Source organism: Camelus ferus, chromosome 21 (assembly GCF_009834535.1).
Source record: "Camelus ferus isolate YT-003-E chromosome 21, BCGSAC_Cfer_1.0, whole genome shotgun sequence".
NCBI lineage: Eukaryota > Metazoa > Chordata > Mammalia > Artiodactyla > Camelidae > Camelus > Camelus ferus.
Genome location: NC_045716.1, coordinates 2038006 through 2065554, shown reverse-complemented (window position 1 = coordinate 2065554; position 27549 = coordinate 2038006). Strand labels below are relative to the sequence as shown.

The window sequence follows — 27549 nt, the reverse complement described above, 5'->3', positions numbered from 1 at the left end:
CTTGTGGCTTAGGTGTGGAGACCAAGGTCTCTAGACTAGGGTAGGCAAATTATAGCCCACAGGCCAAATCCAGCCCTGGGCTGCCTGCCGCCTACTTTTGAATGGGCCATGAGCTAAGAATGGTTTTTACATCTTTCATTGGTTCAAAAATCAGAAGAAGAAGAAGATTTGGTCACATGAAAATTACATGAAATTCAAATTTTAGTATCCATAAAGCTCTGCTGGAACACAGTCAAGTTCATTTATTAGCATATTGTCTCTGGCTGCTTTTGTACTTCAGAGGCAGAGTTGAATAATTGTGTAATAGTGTGTCCTGGCTCACAAAGCCTTTTTTTTTTTTTTTTTTTTACTATCTGATCCTCTACAGCATAAGTTTGATGACCTCTGCTCTAGACCAGTATGTTCAGCGTTATATAGTAAGTTTTTAGGTAAAAGGTGCACGCGCAGAAAGCATCATTTAAAGGGAGGCTGGAGGGCTTTATCCCCAGTGCTTAGCAATCCGTCTGGCACAGTGTTCAATAAATATATGAAGAGTGAGTAAATAAAATGAATGCCTGAATTATCAGAAGTCCCAAAACACTGCACATTAGTTTACATGCTTAGCAACACTTCGGCTTGGAACGTGTCTCCCAGGTGTTGCCACTTTCAGGGCTCCTTCCCCAGAAGAGCTTGTGTTTATTGTTATCAGTGCCATCTCTGTTTTCTAGAGGTATATGTCGCTGTGAATGTGGTATATGGTGGTTTTATTTCTGTAGCTCTAAAAAAAGTACTAAGTTGGGTATGGAACTGATGGAATTTTAAGATCTGTGATTGTCCTTTTTGGGTAAAAATTCTGCTTTTATATGACTTGAAGCTGGATAAATTTTATGAGTAAACTACCTTCTCAGATTTGAATTTCACATATGAATATGTTTCTGAAATTTTAATGTTAATCTTGTGTGTTCTTTAGAAATGGGCATACATTTTATTTTAAAATATATATTCACGTGTCTGCTATTGAAATAGACTCTTAAAGTGTATCATTAAGCAGTTGTGGGGAACGGTTACAATGAAAATTTTACTTGCTTATTTTGTATGGCATCATGTTTAGTTTGTTTAATTCACTAGGGGTACAGTTAGAAGACAGGCACACTAAGGTGTGTCTTGACTGCAGGACAGTGAAGACAGTGAAGAACACATTAAAGTGGTCAGACAGATGAATAACAACTACTTGTCTAGAGTCCACAGGTGGCAGAGCCAACAGATGCTCCTTTACTTGTTCCTTTTTTCCAGCTGTACTTAATTGACAGCTCTGGTACTGTTCTGTTTGAGTTTTAGGGGAAAGTGTCAAACTTTAGAGCAGAGCTATTTGTTTATTTTTACTGCCCAGAATTCCAGAGACGATTTTTAAAAAATACGGGATTATCTGCTCCTTATCTTAAATTGTCAGTTTCAAAGGATAGCATTTTAAGATGACTGTTTGCTGGGTTCTATTACCTCGCCTGTGTTTCTTGCTCAAAGGTTTGTAAGGGGGCCTTGCTAAGATTTGCAAGCATCTCCTTTCTTGTTAAATGATGAAGTAAGATGTTTGCTCATTTGGGCCTAAAATGGACAGCTTGCTAAAAAGAGTTAGCAGAAGACTCGTTTATAGAAACGTCGCTGAGGTTTTAGAGCGGTGACACTGATTAAGTTTCTCTGGTTTTCTTTCCATGGGCTCTTCCAGGGGCCAGCCTAAAATAACTGGGCCCGGTCAGCCTGGTGCCCTCTGCAGCCACATACTCATGAAATAAAATAAAACAGACTTACTGTTTCTTAGACCATGGCGCTCTCAGGTCTCCTGTGGGAGGAGAGCCTTGTGGCGAGGCTGGGAGATGAACGAGGGGATTTACTTACGTGATTTCTTTTAAAACTTCAGGAGTTATATCCCCTCAGCTCCCTTCTTTTGCTCTTTGTTTCCAGCTGCGTGGCTGCTTCCTATTATATTGCAGGCGACTCTGGATTTTTGCTTTATCATCTTTTTGAGATTTTTGTTATTTTATCTTCTCTTTGTTTTGAAAAATCTTGGAAACAGGAATTCAGAATCAGCCTCCTTCACATTTCTTTTTGTAAAAGATTTCTTGAAATAAAAAAATACAGGTGATCTTGAATAGAGTTAGGGACTCAATGAGTTTTGTGTCACGATGATAAATCACAGTGTATGTGAAGATTTGTGCGACCCAGAACGAGTGCCCGTGGCAGTGACTGCAGAGGTGGCTGGCAGATTTTCAGAGACACTGCTAATGATCAGTCTTTTTCTTCCCTCCTTGGTAGTTCTGACTTTACAATTCTATATCTTGACCTGCACAGAGGTTACACAGGTGTATACTTACATACAAATTTAGAGGTGTGCTTTTAATATTTGTGTGCTTCATTGTATGGAAATTATTCCTCAAATTAGAAAAAAGAATTAAACATTTCAACCTATTAAAATACAAAAAAAAAAATAGGTGATTTTGTTTGTTTGGGGCATGATTTTGGCTTAAAGTAGGACAGCACAGAATCTGTGATTTAATCATAGGTGATATATTTCTTTATTTCTCTTACCATCTTTATACTCTGTACCAGAAGGTGCTGGTGTTCAGAGGCGTTAACAAGTATTTTTTTGAGTGAAGGGACAGTCAAGCCAATAAGATGATTTTCACTGAGGTATCAGCGGTAAACCGAAGTACCTGTAGACTGCGTTCAGAAAAGCATTCGGGTGAGTGTCACGGTAAGTCTCAGGAAGGAGAGTGAGGGCAGGTGTGCAGGAAGAGCTGTTCTCTGCTCTTCTCCTGACTACCTTTAACCAGGTCATGGTTTTGGTTGGTGCTTTGTGGTTTGAAGTGGTAAAACAGTAAGTTTGTGTTTTGGTGGGGGGCAAGTTTAGAGAGTTCTTTAAGATTGTCCCTGTGGCATGTGCTTTGATTACAATGTCTGGGTTTTATAAAACTTGTTACTTAATTTCTACAGTGAAACACCCTAAATGTTCCGCAGATTACATAAAATGTATAATGTGAAGACCCCGTTTTCTTTCTTTCTTTTTTTTTTTTTGGACATGTTTTACTTAGTGGCTTCTTCTCATTGAGCCTTTTAGAAATAAGTGTGAAGCTTGAATTGTGTGACTTTCTTAGAGAAGTTTATGGAATTTGTGAAGTATTTCCAATCAAGGGAAAAGACTTACCTACTCAAAATGAGATGAGTCTGTTGGATTGTGATTTTAATTAGTTAGTGGACAAAGTTCTTATGCAAATAAGAAAATTCCCATTTTCTTGCTTAGAAAATTCTTCATTTATGGGCATTGTAATATGGGGTGTATAGGTAACATTCGGTGTTGAAACTCTGTCTCCTCAGGTAATTTGTAATGTGTTTGAGGAGATGTGACGAAAACATTCATGTACAGGAAATCAGTGGGAGATCATAAACACAGTAAAGAGAATTCAGTTGAAACTTTTTAAAGCGCTAAGGGAATACCTGAAGAGCATCTTGAAGAGTGTGGATGGAAGTCAACCAGGAAAAACTTCTTGGGTCTCGAAGAAAAGTAGTGGGTGTGAGTGGAGGACTTTCCAGGAAGTGTGATTTGTTTGAATAAAGGTCTGAAAGTAACCAGACAGTGGTGGAGGCGTTGTTTGCTTTTCATGGAGTAGTGGAGACGTGGAGGATGTGTTCTGAGGAGATGAGGATCTTGAAAGCTAGGGGAGAGCAGAAAGCAAATTACGTTTCGTTGAGCACCTCTTGGTTGCCTCTTTGAATCCTTTAAAAAATCTTGAGAACTGTTGTTACCCCTGTGAATAGTGATATAACTGGTGACTTCTCTGAAGTTCAGCTGGCTGAGTTTGGGTTCAGATCCAGACCTGCTGTGGATGGATTGCGTGCTTGCTCCTGTCAGGTCAGCACAAACCTGGTAAGTGACAGAGAAATGAAGAAGGCTCTTTAATTGGGAAGTGAAGTGAAAGCATACCAGACCCAAGGACTGCCCCTGGCTCCTCTGCCCGACCTCTGCTTGAGGAGCTCTGGGTTTGGATTGCTTCTTTTAAAAAGGGCTTTGCACTTATTTGTGAAGAACAGAGGATTGTTGGCAATGGGAAAACACTAGGTTTTGGATACTTATACTGGTTTTATATTTAGCTGTTAACGCTTCTAGGAATTTGTAAGGAATTTATTGAATTTCAGAATGAGATCCTGTGTTTTGTCAGTGTCTACTGATAGGAAAAATGTACCAGCTGCCCATTTCCTGAGGGGTGATCGGGGAACCCCACCTTATCTCCCTTCTGCTTTATCCATGACTCCTTTCTGGTTGTTGAGAATGGCTAAGTTTAGTTCAGTTGCTTACTTTATCTGACAGCCTTGAAGATAAGGCTGCCAGGTCCATCTCTAAGTTCTATTTCGTTTCCTCTGCCTCAAGTAAATTCTAACTTACTTGGTGGCTTTTTTGTTCTAGTTTGCAAACTGAGTAAGTCTAACCACCTTTTATTGATAAATAACCACTGTGGTCCTACGAGAGTTCTTTGTCACCAGTTTCTTTTAGGCTCAGAAGTGACTCCCTTCATCTCGATTTCTGGATATGTTAGTTTGTAAATCTGTAACTCTGTCTAATCTGTCTTATCTGTGTATCTGTCTGTTATTCAGTCTTTATCTCTTTAGTTTCCCCAGAGCATTCCTAAGCTAAGGTTCAATCAGGGGACTCTTAGATGTCTTAAAAATTAAAAAAAAATTTCTTTTTGCTTCCTCTCTGAAGGAAGGGGGTTATAGTTCCCGCCTAGATTTTGTATTTTGGGTTGCTCCCCACTGTGTACTATCTTTGCTTCTAGACCTCAAGATTAAGTACTATCGGATCGCAGTCCTGCTTTCTCAGCTTTCTTCACAGGCTTGCGTAGCACGCACTGCGCTTCTGCATACGTGTGGCCAGTGCGCCGTCGCGGTCTGGTGACTGGTGGCTTCCAAGCTCGCACGCTCAGCTTTCTTTCTTGTGGGGAGGAGGGCACCCACTGCTACATTTGAGGGCTGACTCGGGCTTAAAACTGCCTGCCGCTTTTGCCAGTTAGTAAAATGTAGAAGCAGAAGTATTTTCTAAGGGCCTTTCCATCACCTTTCTTCAAAGAGAATAAAAGGATCTTAACTATTTCCAAGAGAAGAGCGTCACAGGTTTGAAAAGGGGTTAGTGGCAGCTTGATGAGAATGAGTTGAACAGCCTTGCTTGGGCGCCCTGTTTGTCGGCGGGGCCCGGGACGCGACGTTTTCCTGCTCTGACAGCACAAATCCCGGTCAGAGGCGGGAATGACCCGCCAGATGTTCTCAGAATCTGAGGTCATCTTACTGTCAGGAACGATTAAGGAGTAACTTATGGTAGCTCTGCACTGTGAAGTGATTAGATCTAGAGATGTTTTTTTGTGTGTGTGTGTTCTGACCCTATCCTGTACAACATTTAGAGCTTTCGTTTTCTGGAGTGTCGGCATCCCATGGACTTTTAAGTATGTGGCTAACTAGAATAGTTCCGGAGTTAGAAAGAAGTGTAAGAAAATTTTGGCTGTAGAAAACATGTTTTAGAGATGGGTCCAGGTTTAATTTATTTAATCTCTTATCCAAGAAGTTAGGGTATAGTTGCTTTGGTTTAGCAGTTTATCTGCACCCTGTGCCTCAGGGTTGCTGTTCCTCCCCCAGTGGTTCCCACTCTTTATGGCCCTTGTTCTGATAAACCCGATGACTTCTCCTGTTGTCTTGGTGTCACTGTTTTTAGGTTATTATTACTTAAATGCCAGTTGTGGGCGGCAGGGGAGGATATACCGCAGTGGTCGAGCACACTCTTAGCATGCACAAGGTCCTGGGTTCGATCCCCAGTACCTCCATTAAATAAATAAATAAAACCTAATTGCCCCCCCCCAAATAGTAAAAATTAAATGCCACGTCATGATCTGGTAGAGATGAGCATCCTGAAATTTTCACTGAAATTATGTTCTTTTTGGAAGTGGAAAGAAATACAGGCTAAAGGTGAAGGTTGTGGAGGGAGGGGGAGTTGGAAACCAAAAGAGCAATTGTATACTTTAAAAAAAAATTGTATACTTTAATTGCTCTGGTCCTGTGATTGCTCCTTCATGGGAAAGAGGTCATGTTCTGTGGGACTGAACATCTAGGATTAACTTTTAGAGTGGCTCTATGCATAGTTGTGAATTTATAGTGAGTATTTTAGATAAGTTCGTGGGATAGAAAGTCTGTCAGATACTAAATTCTTAGAACTCTACTACAGATTATGCAAGTTTGTGGGACCATCTGTTATGCAGCTGTAATAAAATTTGTTTACTTTATCAGGATTGTGTTAGAGGCTCAAGCTGGGTTGTTTTTTTTTTTTTAACTGCTGTTCTCAGCATTTTTGCTGCATGCCAAGAAATAAGTTAGCATCAACTCTGGGTGCAGTTGGGATCATTCAGTTTTGTGGATAAAGCTTTGGTTTTAAACTCATGCCCACTCTAAAGCCCTAATACCCTGCCACAGGACATCGATGGTGAACCTAGGGTGTCAGAAGATGGACCGGTTCTGGAAAGTGACATACTTGCCAGATGTTTGGAGAATGTAGGCTTGTTTTCTGTGCTGCTTTTTGTGTGTTCTGTGTGTATCTGTATCTGTGTTCTCCTGTGTTTTTATAGGAAAGCCCCCTGGGGTTGGAGGAAATCTGCTTTTTGGATTGGGAAATAAAATAGGTATTAAGGCTTTTTTGGCAAAATCTTTGGGTTGGTATTGCCATTTCTGTAAGAGGAAGGAGAGGCAGCTTCCCTTAAGGGAGACTGCTGGGAAGGTAGTGCTGGGGTGAGGTGCTGCGGAAGTAACTAAAAAGACTTCTTCACATCTCTAGTGATTTTCAATTATGAAAGGGGCCACTGATGCTCTGAATCGGCAGCCCTTTAACCATGCCTAACTAAATAGACCTTGTTTTTGAAATTCACAGTGGTGTCTAGATCCCTGCTGTCTTTTTGTCCATCCTGCTAATACACAGCTGTTTTTGTTCATACATCATTTTGTGTTCAACTGCCTGGTTACTTCCTCGGGTCCCTTTTATGGTGAATAATGGACACATGGGAGTTTGAACACCCAAGTGTGTGGTCATTCAAACAGGAAGTCTCAAAGAAGCACAGTAACCTTGTCAGAAGAACAAAAGGTGGAACGGGAAAGGCCATTGATGGTTCTAGGCTTAAAACATCTGCAGGAAAGCATCTGACAGTTTCTGAGACACGGGCATTCTTCAGCTAACAAAAGGGATGATTTATTTGGAACTTGTTTCATTTTTTCCAAACATTGGGAGTAGTAAGCCCTAATCTATAAAACAGATTGAAATGGAGATGAAAAAAGCAGCAGTGTGGCATCATAGGCGTTAAAAACATCCACCTGTGGGGATGGCTGTGGGTCTTGGAAAGAAGGTGCAAGAACTCATCTTTACCAGAGGTCACAGGGAGGCTGTACGCAGGAACAGGCAAATAGGTGGGACTTGACAGGGACTGTCGGAGCTGATGGGAGTGGATTAAAAGATGATTTTATACAGAGCCTTTGATTATTGACCACTGGAAGGATATGAGATAAAGAAGAATGTGGGTTATACATAAAGAGCGTGGAGTCTAGTGGGAGACCAAGAAAGTGTGTCAACAAATACACTGTGGGACAAAATATCAAGGGCTGTAACAGAAGGATACAAATTCCGTGTGACCGCAAAGGACTGATGACAGCTGATCAAGATAAATGACTTCTCACAACATTTATCTGGTGACCTTTCAGATTCTTACCAGCCTTCAGGTTCTTTGATTCTATGATGGAGGATTTGTTAGAACTAGTCAAATAAATCCTGATTTTAGATATAAAAATGAAAATTATATCTGAAAGTTAGAGAAGGGGAGAGCTCTGCATTGACAGTAATTCATATTAAACAGGTAGGGTGATGCAAATGCTAAAGAAAAGGATTCAGGCTTTGGCTTAATTAGTGGAAGCAGCAGTATTCAGAGGAGTACCAGATATGTTCTTGTGTGACTGGAGCTCTGCCCTTAAGTTCCAGTCGTAGTAAACGTGTTCAGACAGCGTGGGTGCTGCATCTCTGCCTGGTTCCTTTGTTTATTTGGCTGCGTCCTGATTGTCCTTCAGAGCTCAGGGCAAATTTCAGTTCCTCTGGGAAGATTTTGATTTCTAATTCCTCCTGCCCCTCCATAGCATTTGCCGTTGTATCGTTCAGTGTGCAGACATTAGTTCATTTCTAAAAATCACTAAACATATTTTAAAGATATATATATATTTATTGAAGTATAGTTCATTTACAATGTTGTGTCAATTTCTGGTGTACAGCACAATGCTTCAGTCATATATATGTTTTCATATTATTTTTCACCATAAGTTACTACAAGATATTGAATATAGTTCCCTGTGCTCTACAGTATAGACTTGTTGTTTATCTATTTTATACATAGTAGTTAGTATCTGCAAATCTCAAATTCCCATTTATCTCTTCCCACTCCCTTCCCCCCCAGTAACCATCAGTTTATTTTCTATATGTGAGTATGTGTCTGTTTTGTACATAAGTTTATTTGCCTTTTTTTTAGATTCCATGTATAAGTGATATCATATGTTATTTTTCTTTCTCTTTCTAGCTTACTTTGCTTAGAATGGCATTTTCCAGGGCCATCCATGTTGCTGCAAATGACTTTATTTTACTATTTTTTATGGCTGAGTAGTACGCATTGTATAAATATGCCACAACTTCTTTATCCAGTCATCTGTCAGTGGACATTTAGTCTGTGTCCATGTCTTGGCTATTGTATATAGTGCTGCTATGAACATTGGGGTACAGGTATCCTTTTAGTTAAGGTTCCCTCTGGATACCTGCCCAGGAGTGGGATTGCTGGATCATCTGATAATTCTATTTTTAGTCTTTTGAGGAATCTCCATACTGTTTTCCACAGAGGCTGCACCAAACTGCACCAACAGTGTAGGAGGGTTCCCTTTTCTCCACACCCTCTCCAGCATTTATCGTTTGTGGACTTTTGAATGATGGCCATTCTGACTGGTATGAGGTGACGCCTCATTGTAGTGTTGATTTGCATGTCTCTGATAATGAGCGATATTGAGCATTTTTTCATGTGCCTATTGGCCATTTGTATGTCTTTATTAGAGAATTGCTTGTTTAGGTCTTCTGCCCATTTTGGGGTTGAGTTGTTTGTTTTTTCTTGTTAAGGTGTATGAGCTGTTTATATATTCTGGAAATTAAGCCCTTGTCAGTCTCATCTTTAGCAAATATTTTCTCCCAATCCGTAGGTTGTCTTTTTGTTTTCCTTTGCTTACGGTTTCCTTAGCTGTGCAAAAGCTTGTAAGTTTAATTAGGTTCCATTTGTTTATTTTTGCTTTTATTTCTATTGCTTGGGTAGATTGTGCTGAGAGAACACTGCTGAGATTTATGTTGGATAATATTTTGCCTATGTTTTCTTCTAAGAGGTTTACAGTGTCTTGTCTTATGTTTAAGTCTTTAAGCCATTTTAAGTTTATTTTTGTGTATGGTGTGAGGGAATATTCTAACTTCATTGCTTTACATGCAGCTGTCCAGTTTTCTCAACACCATTTGCTGAAGAGACTGTCTTTACTCCATTGTATGTTCTTGCCTCCTTTGTCAAAGATTAATTGACCAAAAGTTTGTGGGTTCATTTCTGGGCTCTCTATTCTGTTCCGTTGATCCATGTCTGTTTTTGTATCAATACCATGCTGTTTTGATTACTGTAGCTCTGTAGTATTGTCTGAAGTCTGGGAGGGTTATTCCTCCAGCTTCACTCTTTTCCTTCAGTAATGCTTTGGCAATTCTGAGTCTTTGGTATGCCTATGATGTGAGAGGTGCTAGATTGTTTTCTCCCATTAGACTGAATTCATTGAGGACAAGGTGAATTATTGGTTTTCTGATTCATTCACCTAACAAATATTTATTGAGTGCCTGTTCTGTAAAAGGCACTGCAGAGTGCTGGAGACAGGGCAGAGAGGAAGACCTAGAGCTTAACTTCTGGATGAAAAGCATGTGGAACAGAAAACCTAACTCAAGGAAGGTTTTGTTGGCTTTCTTTTTTACGTTGGTTTTTATAGTCCTAGTGTATAGCATAATACATTTCATACAGTAGTAGGTGCTCAAAGGCTTGCTGAATGAATGAATTCCTGTTTCTGTGAGGCCACAGGTGACAGAATGCAGATGAGGGTGAGAAATGGCAGTTTTGTTTAGATTTGCCCAAGATGCAGTTTGCCTTTTAGAAAGGGTTATTGAAATTGGACAGGCGGAGTGGGGTGGCTCGTCCATGGTGTAGCTTCCTCACCAGGGTTGTTAGGTAGAGACTGCAGCCACAGTAGCAAGGAGCCCTAACAGTGAAGTGGTTGGAGAAATGTAGAGGTTTCCCTTCCATGTGGTAGTCCTGAGCGGGCTGCAGGGTGGTTCTGACTCACACAGACGCTCTGGGACCTGGGGTCCTTTCGTCTTCATGATCTGCCTTCCCTAGGGTGCTGTCCTCGTATGTGTGTTTGAAGCTGGGTGATAGCACCTCTGTGTTCCAGATGGGAAGATACTGTCAAGGGGTATATGCCTAGTTCTCAAGACTGAGACCCAGCAGTGGGCCACGTCATCGCATCGTCTGCCTTTGGAGAGCTCTCAGTCACTTGGCCATCATATACGCAGTGGGGGCTGGGAAACGTAGTTTAGCTGGGCAGCCTTGTGCCCAGCCACAAATGTGTCACAGGGGCGGAGGGGAGAACTAGTTTGGCAGATGGTACTGGCATGCTGACCCTTCTGCATCTGATGCTGTGCCTGCCAGTTCCTGTGCTGCAGGATCCTCTCTTTCCTGAGCTTTGCCCTCCTAAAGTGCCTTCTTCTGTGCCTAGCAGTTTTAGGAGGTGGATCTAGAAAAACTAGCAAACACACTGTCTGTGGGCCTTCATAGTCTGGGTCTTTGGGGGGAAGAGCCTCTGAAGGAAAGGGGTGCATGCTTGTCCTGCTCCTCTCGCTGCAGCCTGCACTCCCTGCCTTCGCACAGTTTGTCCTGAGACTACCAGTTTCATTCCCGCGGGCCCTCTTGGCACTGAGCGCTCACCGTGCTGGTGTTAGATGCTTCGGCTGACAGGCTGTGTGTCAGATCTGTCTCGGAGGAGCACATCCTTGCAGGATCGTTAAGTCTTGATTTTCTTGACAGTGCTGATCATGTTTACCTTCAGCTGTGATAGATGAATCAGAGCTGTTTTAAAATGCAGATGTGTTTCAGAAACAAGGATTCCAGAAGTGATAAAACAGTGCCTTTTTTTGGTACCACTCACAGTCTTGTTCTGGAATCTTTTTTAACGTGTGTTCATCTTTTCCTTCAAGATGAGTTGAGCTCGTTGAGAGGCAGCAACTGTATTTTAACCATTAGGGCAGTGACTTAGAGCCAGGTACCTCATACATGGAGTCATAGTAAATTTAATGAAATGAATGTGCATTATGCAATACTCACAGCAGTAACCCCCCCCCAGTCAAATACTCACTCTCTCTACAGTGAAATGTATTCATACTTTTATGAATTAAAGGCTGCTTAAAGGCTACAAGGGCTTCACACTAGATCAAGTCATGTTTTGTTGTCATATGTTATTGAAAATTCTCTGCTGTTTAGATTTTTTTTAATTTAGAATCACAGATAAAGGATAATGGACTGTCTCCCATTTGATTATATAAGTTACACCATTTTTACAGATAGTGATAATAAAACTATTAAAGACTATGTAAAAATTTGGCATGCAATAGGTATTTGATAAATTGGTTACTATCTAAATGATTGAATAAAGCCCATGTAATAGGAACTTTTGTTTCATTGAAAGGATGTATTCTAAGACAGTTTGAGTGGATGGGTTATTAAATTATGGTAAGAGTATTTAGAAGTCCAAATAGAGCATTAAATAAATGTTTCAAAGAACTAGTAGCAGTTTAGAAGTCCAAACAGAGCATTAAATAAATGTTTCAAAGAACTAGTAGTAGAAAGCTGACAAAAAATTAGCTATACTAAAATTACTTCTTTTTCTGTATGGACATTAGTTCATTGTTTGTTTTTGTTTGATTGTTTTGTAGAAATACAGTTCATCTCCAATGCCTGTCTTAGGAACCTGGCTGCGCCAAAGCCATTTCATGTGAGATACTTTTTGAATTGGAAGTTAATCCTGATTTTCTTCTTGTTCTCAGAAGCAGATGATTCTGGTGATGTCTGGGACCTTACTCTCTCCACACTTTATGCATCTCCCTACTTACCACAGCATTTTTTTCTCTGTCCAGTTGTTTTAAATCGGTGTCTCCAGGAATCTTTAAAGAATCATTTATGTTGAGGGTGACTATGGTATAATGATTGCTTTTGCCTGTAGGGTTCTCTCAGCGTTGTTTTTGCTTTCTAAAAAATTGTGGTCTCCTTGACGTCTTTTTTTTTTTTCCCTTAGTCAGACTGATTGTCTTTATTTGCCATCACCTTTTGCCTAAATATGTATCATGTTGTCCTCTGGGCTTTGTCATCCCAGCTTCTTTTGGAAGGAAGTTGCCTTCTCTCTCTAAATTCTTTTCAACATTCTGGAAGTGTGATACAATAGTGCTTATTGTGTCGTTCATTGGTCACTTGAGCATACCATCTTGTTGTGGAATCTTTTTAATGTGTGTTAATTTTGTTTCTTCATATGAGCTCACTGAGGACAGGAGCTATGTTTTAAACCATTAGGTCAGCAACTTAGAGTTAGGTACTTGACTCATGAAGTCGTAGGCATTTGAATATTCCTTGGTTGTTTTGATGAATCAGGAGACTCAGTTCTAAACTCACAGTGAAGCAGAGGGCTAAATTCAACAATTAAGCATGTCCAGACTATGGCTTTGGAAAATTACTTGAAAGAGATGTATTTACTAATCTTTGGAGAAAGTCCATAGGTCTACTTTGTCAAAATTTAAGACACCATCTTTGTGGACGTTAGAAGACTTGCCTGATTGTTCTGATGAACTTTCTTTTAAGAACAGAAAAACAGCTGAAACCAATCACAATTTTGTTTCTTTTAAAGAAGCTTTGTACTCCTTTCCAGGGTCCACAATGCCAAGTTAAATACCTTTCTTTTTTTAGGAGAGCAGAGTTTCTCAGACTGAAACTTTTAAGAGTTTCTGTTTCACTAAGGAGAAAGTCCTGTAAATTAGGTGTTTAAATTCCTTCTTCATGTCATTTGAAGGTTATTACAATGTAACACTTCTTGTAAATTCTTAACACTAATTGCCAGTGAACCCAGGGATTATTCCTGAGGGAGGAAATCGCATTGTCACCTAGGCTGGAGGTCCTCGAGTACTCACCAGTAGGAAATTGAGTCCCCTCTTTTGTTTTGTTTTGAAATATGTATGGTCAGCTGTGGATTACTATGAGGTGTTGTTTTGTACTCACAGGTAAATACAAGATAAAATAGATAATTCTGTTGTTTGTACAGCAGATACTCTGTTTCCATGCACAGAAATCTAGAGAAGTGAACTCCTCTGAAGTAGATGCATAACTCTAGGAGCGTTTCTGCCCGACCTCCCCACCCTCGGTATCCACTACCCTAGATTTTATGTTTTATTCCCTGGCTTTTAAAAGAAAGTAGCTTTATAATCCTTCGACAAGGTATTGCTAGTTTTTGACTTTATAAAAATGGCTTGTGTAGTCATCGGCACCTTGACGTCTTCACTTAGTCCGTTTCTAAGGTGTAGCTGTAATTCACTCACACGCTCCTTCCTGTGCGTACTCTGTTGTGGTTACTACAGCTGATTGATTGATTATCCTACTGATGGGCTTTTTGTGTTGGTGGTCATAATGAATAATGTCCTGTGAGGATTCTCTCATGTGCTTCCTAAGGCTTATGAGCACATCTCTCCAACTGGGTTGCTGCTGGTTCATAACGAACGTCTTCGTTTTTATGAGTGAATCAAACTGTTTCCCATTGTGCCTGCTTACTGCTCATCAGCGGTGTTAATAGACCGTTGATCCACATTTGGTATTGCTTGAATTCTTAAATTTGGGCTCATTTGGTGGCGTAAAATCACATCTCATAGTCGTTTTATTTATAAGGGTGAACGTGAGCATCTTCTCGTGTGTTTATTAGTCTTTCGTATTTCCTCTCCTGAGAAATATCTCTTCATGTTTTTGGCCCGTTTTTTGGCTTGCCCTTTTATTGACTTGTAGAATGCTTCTTATATTCTGGATATTAATCCTTCATCAGTTACATGTTATCCGTATCTTCTACCAGTGTGTGATTTGTCTTTTTATATTCTCTATGGTAGATTTTGGACAGAATTTCTTAAATGTGATAGTTGATTTGTGTGTTGTCTTCATCTCCTAGGACAAATCCCTTTCAAACTTATTTTTCAATTTTAGAAATATCCTAGCTGTCTTTGGGCCTTTGCTCTTCCATGTACATTTCAAAATCAGGTTGTTAAGTTCTTCGATAACCTCCATTTGGATCTTGATTAAAAATCGCATTGACTTAATGCATCTGTTTGGGTTGAATTGACATCTTGAGAGGTTTGAGACTTTCTGTCCATAAGCATAGTATAATTTAGGCATTCTTTAATGAATTCCAGTAATGTTTCATAAGTCTATCCATGTGAACCTTGCCCTTGTTCTATTAGATTTATTCCCGGGTACATTTTATTTATTTATTTGCTTGTGATTTTAACTTTTTTCTAAATTACATTTTCTAAGTCTTTGTTGCATGTAAAAATGTAACTGGTTTTTCTATATTCATCTTATAACCACTTAATTCTCTTATTAATTCTTTTTATCTTTAGACTCTTTTGGGTTTTATCTGTAGACAGTCATCATCTGTAAATAAGAACAATTTTGTTTCTTCTTACTGACCCTTAACTCTTTTTTCTTTTCTTTGACTAGAACAGTATACAAAGTCCCTGTGTAAACATTCCCCTTAAGTACTTGACTTTTGCAAAGTGTTGCTGATTTGATAGATGAGGAATGTTTTTATTGTAGGTTGCATTTCCTTTGTGATTGTTGAGGCTGTTCTTTACTTTGCTGTGTAATATTTATTTCTATAAGCTGCTTCACTCCCTTTTTTTGGTAAAGAGATGCGGTATTAATAACAAAATCTCTTTGAGCTTAGTTTCCAACTATTTTACTGTGAAACCACCTTAAGGAATGTTTTGGGCACAGGTTTCAGTAAATTGAAATAGCTCAAATTTAGTAATACACAGGTGTTACTCACCTCTTTGGTAACGTACTTACCAACTTACAGAATAGTTGTAATTCATACTATTTGGCGTGATAAGTGATATTTTGGATAATGAAAACATTGCTATTTATAAAATTTACTGAAGACTTGATTAATAATATTTGTTTCCCTAAAAACCAAAACAAACTGTCTCAGTGGCAACTCTGTTAGAGGGACCTGAGTCTTAATTTGTCTTCATAACTGAATCACCCTTGAATTTATCTTTATAACTGAACTGAAGTTTATCAGACTTAGATAAATTTCCCATGAGGCCAGTTGTCATGGTTTTCCTATCGTTAATGTGGGTCATAGACTTTAAGCTTTTTTCTTTTCTTTAAAACTGTCTTAATATACTTTGAAACCTTATTTATAATCTGATAAGTGGATTGGATTTAGAGGTCTTGGAACAAAGAATAGTGATGGGACTTTGTAGAAAGATTGTCTTGTACAATGCAAAATGTGATAAATCTGAAGTTTTTTAAGTCTTTGGAATAGATAAGCCTCATGGAATCAGCTGTAAACCTCATATAAATGGTCTTCCAGGGAGTGTGGTGCTGTCCATTTAGGGGCATTTAGTGGATAGGAGGCAGAGGGGATGAAGTGGGGAGGGGAGGCAGTTCCACCAAAGAAAAGAGTTGCCCAAATCCTGCCCAATTTTTTTATTTCTCATTGGATATTTATGCTTTTGAAAACCTGATTATGAATACTGAGCCTAAAACATAACTTTGTCTTTATACATAAATGTAGCTTTTTCTCCATATAACTTCATTATACATAATTTCCCGGGAATACAACCACCATGTAAATAAATAGTTTTTGAGCTTAGCAAGAGCTAGTTCACCAATTAGGAAGTTATTCTCATAGTATTCTCTGCCAGTAGCCTTGCGGTATTCAAGTTGCCCATTCAGCTCACATGTAGATCCCACTACGTTTCGCGCACTCATAGAGTGATTCTGTGTACATATTTGTATATTCTTATTTGGCCTCTTTTTTCTGAAATATCAAATGTCAAGAAAAGTGTTGATCATATTCAAATGAAATTTTGGAATTTACTTTTACAGCTTTTCCTGCACATGAATAGTTGCTAACATGCCTGTCCTGCCAACATATTTTTTCTTAGGAGCAATGAAATCATTGAGATTAAGTGAATATGTTACAAGGAAACAAGCTGATAAGGTTGGCAGAGATGGCATCATTCTAACTTAGGTTCTCCACTTTGACCGTCTGTAATTTGTCCTGACCTGTTACACCTACTCAGTTGAGGTGATATTTCTCTTTATCTTAAAACACGTAGGTTAATCTGGTGTGTTGTTACTTTTGCTTACACCGCTTTTTATTGCAGTGTCCCCTGTACTTCTGCCCCTTCATTTTCTGTATGTCTTGTACAGAATGGATCCAATCCTATTTTTTAAAATGCAAACTTGCTTGTTATGTAAGGAAGTTGGTGCAGGTGTCTGACCGCTTTGTTACCCCTCCTAGCAGTAATCTGATGTTTGGTCTATTGGAATGCATGTGTTTCCTTTTAATTCCTGCACTGTGTTGCAGGTAGGGTGAGCAGGGGGCGTTCCAGAATGTTTGTTGTGAGAGGGACGGGAGTCAGGGAGGCTTGAGGCTCACCCTGTAGGGTGATCTCGCGTGGGCAGGCTTCTCACTCATCTCCTGCCTCTAGTTTCTCTCTCCTGTTCCTACAACACCAGGTGCTCCTCAGGTGCTGTCTTGTACTACTCTTCGGTGTGTACTTCGTCTCACTGGCTGGAGACATTGATGGGCAGGGACTGTAATTTCTTTGTATCTCCAGCGTTAACATGGTTCTTTGTGCTCGTGTGTACTCCAGAAGCGTTTGCTGGTAGTTTTAGTCTGCTTTTCCCCTGTTATAGTAGAAACCTGAATTTGGAGAAAATTCTCCATGTTTCCTTACTAACTCTCCCTATGTTTTATACACACTGCTCTTTAAATAGGTCTCAGCAGCGAGTATCTTGATATTTTCCATGGTAGAATGGCATATGCATCACCCCTGGATGTAGAAAAGATGCATAGAAATGGCAAGGCCTTAATACTGGTCTGATTCTAATTATAATAGTAGACTAAGTTATGGCAGAAGTGTTTTTAAAAATGTGTTTAATTGTGGTAAAAGAAGTCTTCTTTTTTAAGTTTATTTAAAAATTTTATGTCAACATTCTTGATTTTTTTGATGGCTATTTTCTCCAGTTTTGAATTTGATTTATTGTGTATATTTTTGTCGTTGTTTCCTGGTGAAGAAATTTCTTTTCTCCTTAAACACCATGCTCTCCTATTCTCACTAAATGAAAAAAAATTATTCTGAACCTTCTCTTTTCTGTACCAGTTTTATTTATTTTTTAACCTGAGTATAACAAGAGGAGTTTGTGCAGTATTGACAGTAAATTATATCTGTAGTGGGCAGCATTTTACATGTGTTTCTATGTGTTACTCTTTCCAATTCAGTATATTTATTTTGCATCCTGTGTGCAGGAAATACAGTTCCCAATCAAGATAGTGTTATTTACGAATTGATCTTTGTCAATCACATTTCAAAGTTGCTGTCGTTCCCACTGTATAAGGTTTTATTACCTGTTTAATCTCACTGTGAACTTTATTCTATTAATAATATAACAGTAATCTTTGGAAAGACACTTGTGTCTATATTTAGGTATTTAACCCATCTCTTTTTATAATATAGATTACTTTTACTTTGTGACAGTGAATTAGTACTTTGATATATTTACCTGACTTTGTGTGCCTTTCTGGTTGTTTCCTTAGATTAAATTCTTAAAGCTGGAATTACTGAATTAAAATACATGAATATTTTTAAGGCCTTTAGCTGTTTGTCATCTTTTTTTTTTTAAATTAAAAAACAGCTTTATGTTAGTACAATTGACATACAACATAACATTCCCGTTTAAGACAAAAAATAAGAGTAATAAGGTAAAATATTTAAATGCTTTCACTTAAATATTTTTGGTCAAGTACTGTCGATTGCTCTGCCTTTCAAGTTTTAATTACATTTAGCTAATCTTTTTTGTTACTTTCGTATTTTTCATTAAAATTTTATTGAGGTACCATTGTTTTATAATATTTGTAAGTTTTATGTGTACAGCATTGTTTTTCCACTTCTGTTTACCCTACAATGGGCTCACCACCAAAAATGTAGTTTCCATCCATCCAAGTGTTTCAGTCTTAAGCTCTGAGTGGTAAGGTCTGGGAATATCTGTTGCTATGGAAATTCCCTTTTCCTTATGTCCTTTTAATGTGAGGTAGTCAAATGAATTTTTCTACACCCGAGTTTTAACATTCCCAGTATTCAATAGTTAGCAAATCATGGCTGCCTAAGATGCAGCCATGGTTTAGGTTGTGAGGATGGATTAAAGTTGACCACAAACGCTTGGCCACGCCTCGCTTTGCATGTGGACTGCTTTGACCAGCAGTGGGGCAGCAGATGTGGTGCTGCGCCAGCTCAGTCCCAGGCTTAGCCTTGGAGAGGGGGGCGGCTCCCACCTTGGTCTCCTGGGGCCTGAGCCGCCATGTTGACGGCTGACCACACTAAAGCCCCCAGGCTTGGGGGAGCATGGAGGGACACTCTGGTGGGTGTTCTCAGCAGTGTCCATCCTTCCATCCATCCCTGCCAAGGCACCAGGCCTGACCAGCCCAGCCAAGTTCTATCAAGTGATTTCAGTCAATACCTTGGGGAGTGCAAGAATGCCCCAACCAAGCCCTTCCCAAATTCCTGACTCTCAAAATCGTGAGAGAAAAATGGTGGCCGTGGTAAGCCGCTGAGCCTTGGAGTAGCTTGCTGGGCAGCAGTAGATAACTGGAACAGCTCTTGCGTCTCTGGGGTATTGACTTGGAAAGCCCAAGCTGTTTTTCCCCAAAGGGAGTCAGCCTTTTTTCCTTCCTGGAATGGTTGCTTAAGGGGGGAAAAAAAAACAAAACTGTGGAGTCCCAGCAGAAATTCCCCTTGGCTTCAGCTAGCGAGCAGAGGGAGAGAAGCCAGAAGGATCCTGGGGCTGTGCATTTTTGTGTGAGAGCTAAAGCGTGGCGGGAGTTTCAGACCAAGTTGCTGTCAAGGGAATCTTGTGTCTGGTCAGCATCCTTTTGTGGCTACCGAGTGGGAGGCAGGTGCAGAACCCCCCTGTAAGATGGCCTTGAGGAGAGCCGTAAGTGTGGGCAGGCGCCATGAGAGGGCAGGCTGTGCTCAGGTTCTTGGTGCCCATAGGTTCCTGCCACCCCCCACACCAAAAAGCTTCCCTTTCACCTCCTGCCAAAGGAAATAGGCACCCCCTGCTGCTGTCCAAGGCCCCTGATGCTCTAGGCCCAGCACTGCCCACTGCCTTAGCCGCCACCGCTTTCCTGCAGGCGTCTCACTAGCTCCCTGTCCATTTTCCTGCAGCTCTGGTGCCTTTTCTTTGCTGTTCTCACCTCCTTCAAAAGCACCTCAGTTTCTACTCCTCATCCCATGTCTCCCAAACTGTGCCAGCTGATGACTCTGTTCATACTAAAAGGCTAATAATTTCAGTTGCTTTCATTTTCTGGACATCCTGTATTTCTTTATTCCTCCTACTCATGCTTTTCCTCTCCCTCACCTTGAGCACAGTCAGCTTGGCTTCTGCGGTGTTTGTCTTACATTCCTTAGTAGATTATGAGCAGTTTGGGGACAGAGAAGTTCTTATTTGTTTATAATACACAATAGTGTTCATCAGATTGTTTGGATTGAGTAGACTCCTTTTCTGTATTTGCATTTCCTTCTCTCTTCCTCGGAGAAGCTACATGAAAGTTCTCTAAGGGTTTGGGCACTGGGAACTTAAGGAATTATTGTCTTGAGAGCATGTGGGTTTCCTTATGCAAATACAGGTAGATGAGGCAAGAGACTCACACAGTGGTTATTCTGTTCTTCCTAGCGTTGGCTGGAGTTCTCCGTCATTCTGCTTCCTGTCTGGGGTGGGTGGTAAAGATCAGTCATTTCTGAATTTATTTTTTTGAATTTATGGTACAAGAATGCTGTAAATCAAATCTCTTGCTAAGGTTTTACAGTGCATTAAATGTAAAAACTTGAAAATTTTGCTTAAGATTTAAAAACCTTAGTTTCATTGTCAATTTTTAATAGATCAGTTTTCCCCAGGTATTTCTGACTGTAGCCCATTATAAGAAACACACTTTCTATTGCGACCTAGTCAGTACCTATAACTGAAACAGGTGTCTTAAAATCAGGCTTACTGTGGTATTTTCCGTTTTGTTCTAATTTTTATTTTTTAAGTGCTGATCTTGATCTGCCAACTTTTTTTTTTTTCATTTCAAGCTAACATGTTATGTGAAAAATACTGAGTTAGGTAATGCTTAATTGGTAAGGGTCTGATTCTGAGGCTGGCCAGCTTCCCTGAGAGAATTAATGTTTTAAAAAGACCCCATTGGTGAATGAATCTGATCAGAACAGTCACATTTTGTAAAAATCTTGTATAATTCAAAACTTAACGTAAGGAAAGATTTTCTTACTGGGAAGAAATGTAAGGTAGATGGAACCTGTAGTCTCTGCTTGAATGATACTTTTTATTTTCTCAGCATTATCACTAGTGTTTTGCAGAATGCACACTCTCTCTTTCCCTCTGTCTCCCTTTCCCGTCCTCTCTGTCTCTGTCTCTCTTTCTCTTTCTCTCTGCAGTAGCACTGTCTGAGGCACTTTTGGTCTTGTTCTCTATAAATGGTTTTTATCACCTCCAATTTTCATCTTAAAGTTACTGATTTTTCAGGGGCGTTTATAGCACTAGGGGCGTTACCACCTGCACTTAGCAGCTGGCACACTTACCGAGCAGTTACTCTGTGCCGTGCATGGTGCTGAACGCTTTCTTATATTAGCTTAGCTTTCAGAGCACACGGTGGGGACAGTAAGCTCTCCCGATTTACAGACGAGGAAGCTGAGACACCAGGAGGCCACACACCTTATTTGGAACAAGCCAGGATGTGGCCCCTGGGGTCTGAGTCAGTCTGTGACTCTACCTCTTGAATGAAGTGCCTCCTATGAAGTGTGGCTGTTCATGACTTTGGGGGATCGTTACTGCTTGTAACTCAGCCCTGAAACTCGAGGTCGTCTCCAGCATTCTCATGGCTCTGACACTGTACTGCTGCCCCTTGGAGGTTGATATTCTGGGATCATGTGAAGAGCGAAAACTGGTGTGAGTAAAGTCTTTTTGATACTTAAATGGACCTGGTTGCTTACGGGTTCAAGGTTAATCTACCTTGTGTATCACCTTAAATAATTCTATGCAGAAGTTTCTCTTAGCTTGAAGTTTACTTAGTTGATAAAGCTGCGAACATTTTATGCATTGTCTGTTGTATGCTAGACACCGTAATTGACTCTAAGATTACAAAAGTGAATGTAGGAGACCTGACTCTGATGAGATGATACAGCTCTGATTTATTCATGGACTCCCAGGACCACAGGCACCTGAGAGAAGTTTTTTCACTGAATGCTCTCTGCCAGTGAGGAAACAGAGCCGGAGGGTGGATGGCTCCTCCAGGTGCAGTCAGGGTGCCCCACTCTGTTGCCTTCTCTTCTGCTGTCTTATTCTTTTGGTCAGTGAGAGCCTTGCACCTTCTCTGATGATCGTTTCTTTCACCAGCTTGTGCAATGCAGTGGTAGATATTTTTAACCACTCACCAGTGACTGATTTAGCCGCGTTCTTGACATTTGCTGAGGGTGACTTAGCCCCTCGAAGCCTCAGGGTTCTCATTTGTAAAAATGGTGAAATAGTGCACATAGTAGGACTGATGTAAGGATGAAATGGGTTAAGTGCATTAATAGTGTTTACGGAGTGTTTGGCACAAAGCAAACATCCAATGAATGATTATTTTTTAATGAGCTTAATAAAACAGAATCTAGTTGAGGACACTTCTTTAAAGATACATTAGATATTATAAAGTCACTGTTGCATTAGAAAAATCTCATGTATGGAGTGAGGATTGAGTACTGTTTTCATATTTTCACTTTCCAAATGTCTTCCCTGAGCAGGGCTTGGCTAGCATTGGCGCAGACCCGTCTCCGGCCGCCCAGCCGTGCGGGCGGGCAGTGCGGTGCAGGGGTGCGTGTGCGTTGCGGTGGCACGTGGATCTCATCGCCTGCCTCAGCAGCTTGCCACCGTGTGACTTCTGAAAGCTCTTTTCAGGTGTGAAACTCCTTCATTTTCTTGGGTGTAAACAGTGGGTCATAGTACTTGCATTGTGAGCCTGTAAGGAGTAAGTAATAACACGGTGAATGCCGGGCAGCTGGTGCAGCCCTGATCGCAGGGCCTGCCCTCTGCCTCCTTTCCCTTGTCTCCGACACTGGAGGCTCCTCGTATTCTGGCTCCTCCCCAGGTCCTCCTTGTGTGAACACTTGACCTTCCCAGATCTGGTGTGTCTGTCGTCCCCTGGACACACCGCTGTCTGTGCATCCTGACCAGAGCTGTCTTCCTCCTTGGGCTCCTTCGCCGTCCCCACGGCACCTCGTTGCTCTTTCGCTCCCTCCTGACCTCTCCAGGGCCACCTGGGTGACACCCAGCCTCGTGAGGCAGGATGAAGGCGCCGCAGAGAGCTCGGCAGTCATTTCTCCCCGCACGCTCGTCTTACTGCTGGGGATGCTGAAGTCCAGGGAAGGCTGATCACCGGAGGTCAGGTGTCCTGTTTCTAGAGTAATGCCTTCTTCACTATGCCATGGGCCACGTCATGGAGCTTATTAAAGACAAACAAACAAACAAATGGGGGTTCTGTGCACAGACCTGCGCCTCATGGGGCAGAAGAGCCTCTGCCAAGTGTGCATCCTGCTCATGGTCTGTGTACCGGTTCTGTTTAGATGGTGGGTATAATGGTTGAGTAATACTCTCTTATTTAAAATCACAGCACAAGCACTAATAATGATACATTACTAAGCACTTTAGGCAAAGCTCTGAGGACTGTGAGCTTTACGCAAGGGGCTGTGTCTTTGAAGAGCTCACAGCCTGCTGGGCTATTTAAAAACCATGGGGATGTGGAAGACTCTGGGGCAGGCCTGCACGCTCGTGGGTTTGCTGAGTGTTGTTTCCCCACAGTACGGACTCAGAGAAACACGGTCTGTGCTCGCCGCACGCTCTCCCCTCAGCTCGCCCAGGAGAGAAGGCGTGAGGCGCTGGCAGGTGAGCGTATGTTCCAGCGGTGCAGCGGCGCCCGCCTCGTGGCCTTCTGAAGGCTGTTGGGGCTGTCTGGTCAGCCCTCTTTCCTTACCGCTCCCTCAGCCGTCTCTGGTGGGTAAACGGGTTACACGCTACAGGCCCATGTCCAGAGAGGCTAGGTTGCCTGACTTTCTGGAAACTTCCTGGACCATCCCAAACCACAGAAACTTATTTGAAAATTCTAACAGCTGTCAACTATAGCCTAAGCTGGTAGGGTTGAGAAGTTGAAAAATAAGTGTATATATCACGCTCATTTAGTCTTTACTGAAGTTTTTCTTTTTTCCCTTTTTCTTACATAAATATTCCGTGTCCTAACTAAACATACCGTATATTTTATTATGCCCAACACCTCAGAAGTAACAGAAGTCATAATCAGCAGCCATCTTTAGAAGGATTTGCTCCTGTTTAGCAAATAATAACAGACTTCATCTCTTTCTAAAAATACCCTGTCAGCTTACGTCACAGAGTATACTGGACGCTTCTAAAAAGAGGCGCTCTCATTCTCTCTAACATGGGAGGACATTCATTTTGTTGTCTGTGATGTAATTTTCCGAAAGTTCATCAGTATTTCTGTTCTAAATTTAGTAAATTCTTGGAAGTATACTTAAAGAGTCAATTTAAGGATTTTATCTCAAACCTGCCGGTTGTGTGGCCGAGTGGCTGTGAGCTTCGGCCAGCCGCTGTGGCTTACGCCGGTGGTGCGGGACAGTGGGGGTGACGGAACTTTACAGTGCTTTGTGAGTTTCTGCAGCCTCGTGCTTGTCTGCTTCCTGAAGTGAGCGCACTACCTTTTGTTCTGAAGATTCCTCTGTGTATAAGTCTTTCACCTCCTTGGTTAGATTTATTCCTAGGTATTTTATTACTTTGGGTGCTGTTTTAAAGGGGATTGTTTCCTTAGTTTCTTTTTCTGTTGATTCATCATTAGTGTAAAGAAATGCAACTGATTTTTGAACGTTAATCTTGTAGCCTGCTACCTGGCTGAATTCTTCCTCTGTGGTTGTTTTAATTTGCTTGGCAGGTGTAAATTTAAGTCTGATCCAGTTTCTTCTCTGCAGTGGTTCGATATAATAGAGATCCATGTTATTTTTTGTCCCCAGAAAACACTCAGTGAAGTGAAGAATGATGGATTTGGTGATTTGGGAGTTTTGTGTGTGAATGAATCATTAGGAAAACACATCTTAAAGACTTAAGTTTTGTTGTTCTTACACGTGTTTCCCTTTTTTCTATAACATTTTCTTGTGTCTCAATATGGTAATATTTTATCTTTACTCATACTAATGTTTCTTGTTAAGCAGATTGTCTCCTAGGACTGTTTCTCTAGACTTGAAGTATTTTTTTATGTCTCTGGGTGTGGGTGTTCTATGTACCTCCCAGAAAACCTCCTGGAATTTTTGCCCACCTGCTTGGTTTCCCTGGAGGGTGAAAGAAGGTGATTAATGGAGGAGAAAAAACTTGCAAAAAGCCACCAACAAAAATCTACCTACATGTTTATTAAAGGTAAAATCCATCAGCTCCAATCTCAGTAGTCAAGGGTTTTTCAGATAAGGTGATATCTATATTCTGCTCTGTTTTATTACACGTAAGTTTTTCTTGCCTTGGAATAAAGTCTCTGAAGATTTTCTGGAAAGATAGCTGTGCTACATGACAGGCTCCGTTGGGCGATGTGTCTCAGTCTGCTGGAAGTTTACCGTAGGTAACTCCTTCCATCGTGATCCCTGCAGCTCTTGCTTATCTTGTGATTTTCTTAGATTCACATGGTAGTAAAGTGGCCTCTAATTCAAGCCTTCAGGTATCCATGCTTAGAAGAAGCTGTGTTAGCAGAACAAGAAACCTGCTCAGACATAAGAGAGGAGGCTTCACTGTTGATGACTTTGTTAACTCAGATTTGGCTTCCTGGTTTGAGAGATGTAAATGTTGATGGATGGACTTTTAATAAGTAATACCGTGGTGGACCACAGCATCCCAGGTTGTAGCAGTACACTTGCCCTGTTATATGCCAGCATTTGTGGTTTGTATTAACCCCAAGTGTGTGGCAGGAGAAGGTGGAAGTGATCTGAGAGACCGCCTGGCTTCATTCTTCATTTCAGCCAAGGGAACTAGTTAAGTGACTTGCCCAGTGTAAGTCAACACGTTATTTGTGACAGCCTTGAGCATAGAACCCATGTCCTGCAGCAATTTACAAGACAGACAAAAGAGAGGGCAAGGAGAGTAGTTCGGGGTGCGTTTTGTATGGCCTGATGGATGGAGACTACAGAATCTAGGAGTGCGGTTTGAATGGCATCTGCCACTTACAAGCTGTGTGTTATTCGGACAAGAAACTTAATTTTTCTGACTCTAAGTTCCTTCATCTTAGAGATGTTGTAAAGATTAAATATGATGGTATTAAGTGTCTGGCACAGTGCATGGTACATAGCAGGTTGTATTGTCTCAGTGGGGGGGGGAAGCAAGGAGAGAAGTGTTAACATGATGATAATGGGGAGAGGTGCTGGTCGGGGCTCTCCAGAGAAGCAGGACCAATAGGAGATCCCCCCCGCCCCGTCTCTCTCTCTCTCTGTCTCTGTCTGTCTGTCTGTCTCTCTATATATGTGTGTTTATGTATATATATAAAGAGTTTTGTTATGAGGAATTGGCTCAATTATGGAGGCTGAGAAGTTCCCCAAGCTGCTGTCTGCAAGCCGGAGACCAGGAAAGCTGGCGATGTAATTCCAGTCTAAAGCCAGAGGCCTGAGAACCAAAGGAGCCAGTGGTGTAAATCCCAGACCAAGGGCAGGAGAAGTCCGATGTCTCAGCTCAAATAGGCAGACAGGAAGCAAAAAGGAGTGAATTCTTCTTTCTCCTGCTTTTTTCTATTCAGGCTCTCAATTCATTGAATGATGCCCACTCACATTAGAGAGGGCAGACTACTGAGTCCACTGATGCAAATGCTGATTGCATCCAGGAACACCCTCACAGACACACCTAGAAATAATGTTTAATCTGAGCATCCCTTGTCCAGTCAAGGTGACACGTAAAATTAACCAGCACAAGAAGGGTCTGTTGATCTTGAAAGGAGAATCTGTTCAGAGCAAGTCTTTAAAAACCTCACATCTAATCATGTCACTGCTTAAAAGTCATCCTAGGCTCCTCATCATGGATCTAGAAGTTCAAGCCCACATGAATGGACTTCCAGCTTTCCTTCTTGTATTTGTAATGCTGAATCTTTTGCAGTTCCTGGAACATGGCATGCACTCTCATTTTTCTCTTCAATAGCAGTTGCCCCTTTATCCTGTCCCACCACTCCCCATTAAGTCATCCTGCAGGACTTAATTCAAATTCCATTTCTTCTCTGCAATCTCTTGGACCATGGTTTCTCCATCTCTTACCTTCTTCTGTGGTGAATCACCACCTCTATTGTGTTTCCATAGTACCTTGTACACAGTATTACGACAATTATTAAACTGTGTCCTAATGATTTGTTTACATGTCTGACTCACTGAATTACATTCCCTGTGGACAAAGATCAGATCTTAGTCATCTTTGTATCCCTAGCACTATCGCTAGTGCCAGATACACGGTAGATACTCATTAGATGATTGTATGAATGAATGAATGAAAACGGAGACCCTAATTAGAGGTTCTCTATCTTAAGCTGATATGACAGTGTGAGCAAAGACAAGGATGCAAAATTAGCATGATTTTGACGGGAAGAATGAGACAGTTTAATTGGAAAGAAGAATTTGTGCTGAGAAGTGGGCTTCTGTAAAAGAGAGAAGATGTGATCATTTCATTCGGGAGGCTTTGAACAGGAAGCAGAGTGGAGAGGTGTTATGGAAGGGAGCCATTTTAATTCTTTGTGAGAGGAGTGACATGGTTACATAGCAGAGTTACTGGAAAATGAGTCTAGTGACTGGGTGGTTTGGAATGAGGAAAAGCTTGAATCCTGGGATACTAGTTAAATTATTGTAGCAATCCAGATGTGCGTTAATGACGGCTGAGACTAGGGAGATGTGCCAGCCAGAAAGGCAAGAGGAGAGACATTTAAAATAACAAACCAGTGGTGGACCTAGCTTACTTGTAGATTTCTGACGTTTTGGTTTGCCAAGGGTTTTTTTTTTCCCTCCTTCCCTCCCTTCAAAAGTAAAGTCCTTTC

General features: G+C 41.0%; 1 protein-coding gene across 1 annotated transcript in view; it reads left to right on the top strand.

Moving 5' to 3' along the window:
* LAMC1 (laminin subunit gamma 1) overlaps positions 1 to 27549 on the top strand; it is a 119014-nt gene that overhangs the window by 6197 nt on the left and 85268 nt on the right. The window lies entirely within an intron of this gene.